The sequence below is a fragment of the Tachypleus tridentatus genome, chromosome 13, assembly GCF_004210375.1.
Source record: "Tachypleus tridentatus isolate NWPU-2018 chromosome 13, ASM421037v1, whole genome shotgun sequence".
Lineage (NCBI taxonomy): Eukaryota > Metazoa > Arthropoda > Merostomata > Xiphosura > Limulidae > Tachypleus > Tachypleus tridentatus.
In genome coordinates this window covers 74,335,670-74,344,545 of record NC_134837.1, presented here as the reverse complement: position 1 = coordinate 74,344,545, position 8,876 = coordinate 74,335,670, and the positions used below count along the sequence as shown (strand labels likewise).

Sequence of the window (8,876 nt, the reverse complement as noted above, 5' to 3'; positions counted from 1 at the left end):
ATTTGAAGTTAACAATAAATTTAACATAGCATTGTTTCAATAGGTTCCTTGACTAGTTCCTTATGAAGCTCAACAGTTTTTAAAAGCATTTCTCTCTCATGGTTTGACTTTAATATTACCCAATACATATGTTCCATCATAGTTTGACTTTAATATTACCCAATACATATGTTCTATCATAGTTTAACTTTAATATTACCCAATACATGTGTTACATCATGGTTTGACTTTAATATTACCCAATATATATGTTACATCATGGTTTGACTTTAATATTACCCAATACATATGTTCCATCATGGTTTGACTTTAATATTACCCAGTATATATGTTCCCTCATGATTTGACTTTAATATTACCCAATACATATGTTCCATCATGGTTTGACTTTAATATTACCCAATATATATATTCCATCATGGTTTGACTTTAATATTACCCAATATATATGTTCCATCATGGTTTCATTAAGAGCTGAATCTTAATCTGATTGTGAAGATTCTCACTTACTTCATCAGTACTATTGTGGTTTTTAAGAAATTCCCACTAAAAGGCCTTTCTTTTATATCCACTAATAACAACCAAAATCAATTTTATCTTCACACTAATATCCTTAATTTTACCATATATTACCATTAGGCATATCTTTTAAAAAATGCACTTTATTGATGAATGAAAAGCGTCGTATGCAACAGACATGTCGAAATTGAAGTGGTTTGAATATTATTGCTATACATTATTCTAATTGTTGAAAGTTTTCATGGGACTAGATATAGTATTATAAATATAATATGTTTAACATTTATTTCACACGATAAGTACATTAATATAATCTCTCATTCCCAGCTTGATGTATAAGTTTGAGTCTTCTTGCTGAACGTGATGTTGATATTTGTTGCGGTTGATACGTCTGCAGTCTTAAGGAGCGTGGGTTGAGTTTGGCAGGATGCTGTCTTCTTTGGCTTGAGTCGCTGCTGAAAGGTAACGTCTACGTAGGTCGGAGTATCATTGTCTTTCTTCTTAGCATTAATTAAAGTATTCCTGCTTGCATCAGAGATAATTGGCAAACATGAAGATGAGAAGCTTACTGGAATAGAAGTACTCTGATTGACAGACTTGACATTTTGAAGATTAGTTGATCGATGTTGGGGGCGTTCGGCACTAAAATGAAAATACTGTAGGGTACATCCGTGTTTAAGTATAAAATCAGCTACCTGTTTGTCTTCGGTCACAACTTTAACAAAGTTAGTTGGCAATGTTGTGGTCTTGGAATGAATTCTGTGAGCAGCATGGAGTTACGTGAAAGTTGTTGTTTCCAGAGAATGTCGAATTCCAGCAGGAGTTAAGACAAATGAACGTTCTTAATAAATATCGAATACAGGCAACGTGAACTTTAGGCAGGAGAGCATTGAACGTTAATATCTACTTTCCATGGTTTACATACATATGCATGGTCCTGGAGTGTTGAAAGCTGCAGTAACACGCCTCCTCGCTGAAGAATTTTGGTTTTTCTAGGGTCAACTGAGACGCTAGGATTGAACTGATCGATGAAGACAACATGGCAGCGATGACTTCTCACATCTAAACACTTCAGCTACTAGTCGAGGAATGAAACGAGGTTATTGATGTCAATTCGTCTCTACATTTATACGCTTCTAACGGTAAACTAACAGGTTATGTGATTAGTCTTATTCTTGATAGGTACAAAACTACAGAATGGAATACACAGGAATACATCGTACAGGGCGGTTAATGCGTGGGAAACACAACCGCATTGATTGAATCAGCATTGAACGGGGAATAGTTTCAATAGGAAAAATAACGATACGTGGGTATCATAAGGGATTTTTTCATAGTAGAAATAATTAAGCCTGATTAGTTAGAAAAATAGAAATAGTTATGAGGTAAAATAAAAGCGATATTAATTTGTAAACTTTTGAATTTTTTGTAATTTTGAAAAATTAAAAGAATATTTTATTTTGAAAAAATAAAAAAATTAAAATGTTACTGATTAAAGAAAATCTATCTCTTCTTGGTTGCATCATTTTCTTTTTCTTTATTTCAATTCTCGGTAACATCGAATGACATTTTATAACCGCACTCCAGGTCTGAATCATGATTCATAATTAAATATGTAGCAGTTTCCACTGCCCTAAACATTGTTTCAAGTTTCCGTAGGATAAATCATACTTCCTGCTCTTCACTAGCACCTTCGTTACACTCTGGACTTTCTTCTTCTTCCTGATATGCCCAATCTTAGTCTAAATTAAAGAGCGTATCATTGTCGAGAGTTTGAGAATGTGCGTAAATGCACTCTCAAACATTAGCCACGACCAAAGACTCGAAATAAATAGTGTGTCCAATTTTGATGACGTCTTCGGAAACATCCCTAATTTCGGACTCAAAGCCGCAGGAATGACTTGCGCCATCAGGCAAAACGTGCTTCCACGTCGCTCTCGTGTTACTCTTGCTAACTTGGAACCATGCTTTGTTGATGTTTTCGACAGCACTTCCGATGTTGTAATTTTTCCAGAATTCAGTCATAGATAGTGCAGCTTCTCTAGTTGTAGCCTTTCTTGCTTGAGAAAATGTTCGCTTAAAATAATAAGCTTTAAACGTTGCAATGACACCTTGATCCGTTGGTTGCAGTGGACATGTTCTATTGAATGGAAAAAAGTGAATTTTGAGATTTTCGTAAAAGTCACAATGTCCCGTTAGACGGCTTGGTGCATTACCTAATAAAAAACAAAGCTTTAAAGTCCAAGTTGTTTGTTTTCTTTGCAGTAATGTTCAGCTGTTGGACAAAATTAGCTTTTTCACCAGTCATCAAATAAAGTTTTCGTAATTCATAGTTGTATCACAGTCCACACTTGCCACTCATACAGCCTACGTTTGGCTTTAGACATGCTTTTTGTTCCCCCACCTTCAATCATGTATCCCATAAGTGTCCAAGGAGCTCCACAAAATCCCAGAAGGGGAATTCTACCCTCAAGCCAATGCCTGGTTAAGGTAATAGCATCAAAAACATAGCCAAGTTCTTTCTTCATATTTGGAGTTTCTTGTAATAGAGACAAGTCATCTGGTTTCTCTCATGGTTTGGGGAAATGTGGGCCTACACCAGGAAGCATATCGACTGCCATGCCTAGTGCTTGTGGTATGACTAAAATATCAGAGAATATTATGGCTGCATCGAGATTAAAACGATTTATTGGTTGTAATGTGACCTGGCAAGCAAGTTCAGGGGGTCATGCAAAGTTAAAAAAAACTGAAATCTTTTCTTATTTCACGAAATTCTGGCAAGTACAGTCCTGCTTGTCTCATTACCCAAACTGGAGTGAACTCCGTCCTCTGACCATGAGCTACCCGCAATATGGCATCATTCAGGAGAGAAGAGAAGTTCTGGGCCATCTATAAAAAAATATCATGCAATGTTTAAAATTTCATGATTATATGTGAAGAAAAACAAAACAATAAATACTTGTAATGAATGTATAGCATTGAAGGAAATGACCATAATGTGTGTGTTTCATATAGCAAAGCCACAAAGGGCTATCTGCTGAGTCCACAGATCTGTAATGTGTAAAGATACTACTACAGAACAGGTAATAAGTACATTACAACTGTGAATAAAGTTTAACTTACAAAAATCTCAGCTTTAAACTGACTATTTCTATTGGTTTCATATAGTTATAGGAACTTGATCAAGTCCTTCACAATGTAGTCTGGACTTTACACTTTCTTTTATGCTATTAATATATAGAAGAGCAAATTTCTCAGAGTTGTGGACCAAGGAAGTCAGCATTAGATTCAAACACCTACAACGTCTGGGCACCAGCTTCAACCTGACTAACGAGGTAGTCAACAGACACAATGTAGTCTGGATTTTACACTCTCTCTTATACTATTAATATATAGAAGAGCAAATATCTCAAAGAGTTGTGGACCAAGGAAGTCAGCACTAGATTCAAACACCTACAACAGGTTAAGGTAATAGCATCAAAAACATAACCAAGTTCTTTCTTCATATTTGGAGTCTCTTTTTATAGAGACAAGTCATCTGGTTTCTCTAATGGTTTGGGGAAATGTGATTCTCCACAGGACATCAAACTATTTATTTAGAACACTGGGTGGCAGTCAGTTACAGTGTGCACTTACTGTTACTCTGAGGGTGACAAAATTAGTATACATGTACTGTTAGTATGAAAAGTAATAATAACTCTGCTTTCTCCCAATGTTCTACCCAATAAGCCAACATATTCTACACAGCTACAGATATTACTTGTTTAACAAAGTTTTTATGCACTACCTAATTAAATGCTTTCTATAAATCAAGATACACCACATTCATATCTATACCCTTCCCTACACGTTGTACCCTCTTCAAAGAATGTCAAATCTCAGTAAGGTAAGATTTTGCGCAAGTGAAACCATCTTGACTATTCTTAAAAGTCTAAAGTTTAAGTGACTTTACAAAAATTATTTCAATAGACTTCCAAAACTTTCCCACAACTGATGTAAGACTAATGGGTCTATAATTAGTAAGGCAGTTTTTATCACTTCCTATTAAAAAGAAAAGTAACATTAGCTGACAACAAGAACAAAGTTATGAATGGTTCACATATCCAATCCTCAACTTACTTTCAAAGCCCTGGAGTAGGTAACATCGAGACAAGCTTTTTACTTATTCAAAGCTCTTTGTTTTTTATCTTAAATAGCTCAGAATTAATGTAATGTTGTTCTATCTAGCTTCTATCTAGCAACTGTTCAGGTTGAGGAATATTGTTTAAATTTGATTAGTAAAATTGAAGAAGTAGAATTTAATAAGATAGCTATCCAATAACACTGGCTGTGAACCTTAGCTTCATAATAGTTGCATTGGTTTTAATAACAGGTTTTACATAATTCTACTATCCACGGACAATAAACAAAATTCATGTTTTGCTATCATATGAAGACTTTTTACAACTCGGAAACAAAAGTTAAAGTCTTACTTTGATCAAACTTACAATAAGTTTACCAAACAGATATATGTCTGGGTCATTTTACACAACCTTTTGCTGCCATATAATCAAACAAGTATTGAAAAGAACAATATCAAGTGTTCACACAAATATTATCCACTAATGACACATCATGTTGTCTGTTAACTTGTATACAAGTGGTGTGTTTGTAATGGGTTCTAGAATAAGATCTCATGTTGTGTTTGATTTAGAGAAATCTATAGTCATCAACATTTTAAGCATAAAAAAATGTGACCCAATTTTAATTAAATGGTTCACTTATGTAAGAGCACGTACAACATTTTGTGACAACTCTGTAAAGATGGACATCAAGTGTACACATATCACTGTAGAACATTTTAAGACAATAAAACTATTGCAGTTGTAACACCTTTCAAAAGCCATACTTCAATACTAATGTTTTGCTAGCCCTTAATATATTTGAATAAATTCTCACAATTTACTTTAATGTTTCCAGTCAACATTGTTTCATACCTTTCCATAATCTCTCATCCAACCAACTACACTGACCTTCTATAAACCTCCAAGTTTCTCCAAGACTCAAGTGAATTTAAGTTTTTTATATTTATAATGGTGTGTTTTTTTTTCTGGTAGCCACTTGTTTTGTCTATAGGAAACATGCCTATCTTGAACATTCAACTAACCACTATCTTGAACATTCAACTAACCACTATCTTCAACTCAACTGCCCAATTCAAAGCACACAATTCTTGCATCATCTCTTCAAAAATTTGTTTTTTTTTTCATTTGTAATCAAAATATTATTATTTCTTATCTTCATATGTTACAAAATGTTGAACCTAATAGAGCAACAACCACTTGCATCCAGATGTTCTCCAACCTCTACTGGATCAATCACTCACTTATTAGAAGGAATAATAAATCTAAAGTAGCATTGTTCTTAGTAGGGTCCATAATCAATTGTTAAATAAATCACAATGAATCAGAAAACTAGTGAACCAATCAGTTGTTTCTGAGGAGAGAACTGTCAAGTTTCAAAATAAAAAAAGCTTTAGAAAAAATGTCGGAAGAGAGAAGAATAAGAGTTTACACAAGATTATGGAAACAACTGTACAAAAAACAGAGAACCACAAATCTCTATAGTTATCTGAATGTAGAACTAGGGAAACAAGTAATGAAACAATATGTTCTAAAAGAACATTTTAATAAATGAAGGGTAAACTGCAATAAATAATCATCTTCCTTATGCATTGAAATTTAAGCTCATTATAAAATATGAGCTGTACAATACAGAAATCAGTAGAAAAGTTATTCATATACCAGAGTTACTTGCATTTAAATACCTTCTTTCAAAGAAAGTTGGCATATTTTTATTTTCATGATTGTTGCTTGTTTTGAAAGGATTTATATTTAAAGAAATAATCTGTTCAATTTCTCCAGTGGAATGAGACAGAATTTACAATAAAAAAAAGGTAAAACAAATCAACTTTGTTTACCATTTTTATTCAGAAGTATTTGTTTCTTTGAATGAAAAAAACAAAAAACAAAGGTAAAAACATGAAATAAAGGCTGCTTAAAAAGATGAAGGCAGGGATGTTAAACATGTATTTTTTTAAAAACTGGCCTAACATAGCAGGTGAATAAAGATCAGAGTTATCAAACGTCCCGAGGTTGCTATCAAAATAACTAACCCACACATCAAGTACAAACTCAATATAAACATTCATATCAGAAGGGACGTGTCCTTCAAAATAAGATAAAACAAACAGCACATAACATAATCACATAATTATTTTAGAATATGCATATTTTTTTCCTAATAAAGTAGATTATAATTTAGAATTACAACTTGTGATTAATTTTTTCCAATTAAAAAAGGCGAAAATGAGCAAACCATAGGAAAGTTTAGGTTCCTTTGTAACTTTACAGATTCGTTCGTTTAGAATTAAGTACAAAGCTACATAATGGGTTAACTGTGGTTTGTCTGCCCACAACGGGTACAAATTCATTTAGCCTGATGAAAGTAAGTAAAAAGTTATTTAATACATTTAACTTGACAATAACTTAAAAGTTATAAGAGCATCAGCGCAAATGGATGACAGTCATTTTGAAAATCAAATAAAAAAATTACACTTTCTGCAAAAAAAAATCAATCATACCAATACGCAAACAAAATATTTTGAACAACACATAATACATTATGTGACTTACAATGCTAAATCAGGGATTCGATTCCCCTCGGTGGGCTCAGCTATTAAAAACATAGCTTAACTCTTATCATCTTAAAAACATGGCTTAACTCTTATCATCTTAAAAACATAGCTTAACTCTTATCATCTTAAAAACATAGCTTAACTCTTATCATCTTAAAAACATAGCTTAACTCTTATCATCTTAAAAACATGGCTTAACTCTTATCATCTTAAAAACATCGCTTAACTCTTATCATCTTAAAAACATAGCTTAACTCTTATCATCTTAAAAACATGGCTTAACTCTTATCATCTTAAAAACATAGCTTAACTCTTATCATCTTAAAAACATAGCTTAACTCTTATCATCTTAAAAACATAGCTTAACTCTTATCATATTAAAAACATAGCTTAACTCTTATCATCTTATCTTCTTAAAAACATAGCTTAACTCTTATCATCTTATCATATTAAAACATAGCTTAACTCTTATCATCTTAAAGACATAGTTCAACTCTTATCATCTTAAAAACATAGCTTAACTCTTATCATCTTAAAAACATAGCTGAACTCTTATCATCGATTTGCTTATCAAGCTTTTTCTTAAACTAGTTTAAATGTACTGCATCTGAAACCAACCCATTCAAAATATAAACCACCCTATTACAAAAATAAAACTGTTTTAGCTGAAGATGAATCCAACCTTGTCCAGATTTTATATAAATGTATACTGTTCTCACTGTTAAGTATGAAGTAAGATGATACATCAACATTATCAATTCCCTTTACAATATTAAACACCTCAATCAAATCTTCCAATTGATTCTTCTTTTTTTAGGAGAAAACAATTTAAGATATTTTAGCCTCTCCTCGTATGACAAACCACTCCATTCCAGGCGCCATTGTCTGAACCATTTCTAATAATTTGATGTCTTTTCTGGGGTAAGAGGCCCAAGACTAAACACAATATTCCGAATGTACAATGAAACTATAACCACTTTTTTCTTATATTCAATATTTCTATAGCTACAATCTTATTTGCCTTACCACTATCAACAGCATACTACTTAAATGGCTTTAGAGACTAAGATCCCATTCTTTCATGCACTGTTAAGATTATTCCCATCCAAATTATACTTATACTTCAGGTTACGATAACCCACATACACTACGCTACATTTATTATAATTAAAACCCATCTGCTATTTATATATGCAAAAACGCATATATATTTCTCTACAAGTGGGTTTTCTCGACATCACTGACCATCTGCTATTTATTTACTCAACTCACTAAATGAGCTAAATTAGCAGTATTCTCTTCAAGCCTATCAAAAACTTTAATATATTTTGTAAATTTAAATATTTTATTCACTATTCGTTAATCTTTGTCATTGAAAAAATTAAAAAGAACAAGGGTCCTGAAACTGAGCCAGGAGGTGACTCCCTCTTGTGACATTAATTCGGTTTGATTGAACTCCTTTTGTAACAACCCTCTGCTTTCTTCCATTTACCCATTCTTCTATCCAATTAGCTAACTTATTCAATGCATCTATGCAAATAATTATTTTAGAAGCATTTTACATGGCAGACTGTCAAATGTTTTCTGAAAATCCAGACACACCAAATTCAAATCCTTACTCTCAATTATATAGAGAGTAACCTAGCCAGATTCTTAGTTCCTTATATGGTTCGTCGTTTTC

General features: G+C 32.7%; 1 pseudogene across 1 annotated transcript; it reads right to left on the bottom strand.

The window, feature by feature from the left end:
* Positions 1 to 506: 506 nt before the first annotated feature.
* Positions 507 to 8,361, bottom strand: LOC143239288 (uroporphyrinogen decarboxylase-like; annotated as a pseudogene). The gene is made up of 2 exons (XR_013021104.1): positions 8,222 to 8,361; positions 507 to 3,408 (listed from the first exon to the last, which is right to left on the bottom strand). The product of XR_013021104.1 is annotated as a uroporphyrinogen decarboxylase-like (transcript).
* Between the last annotated feature and the right edge of the window lie 515 nt (positions 8,362 to 8,876).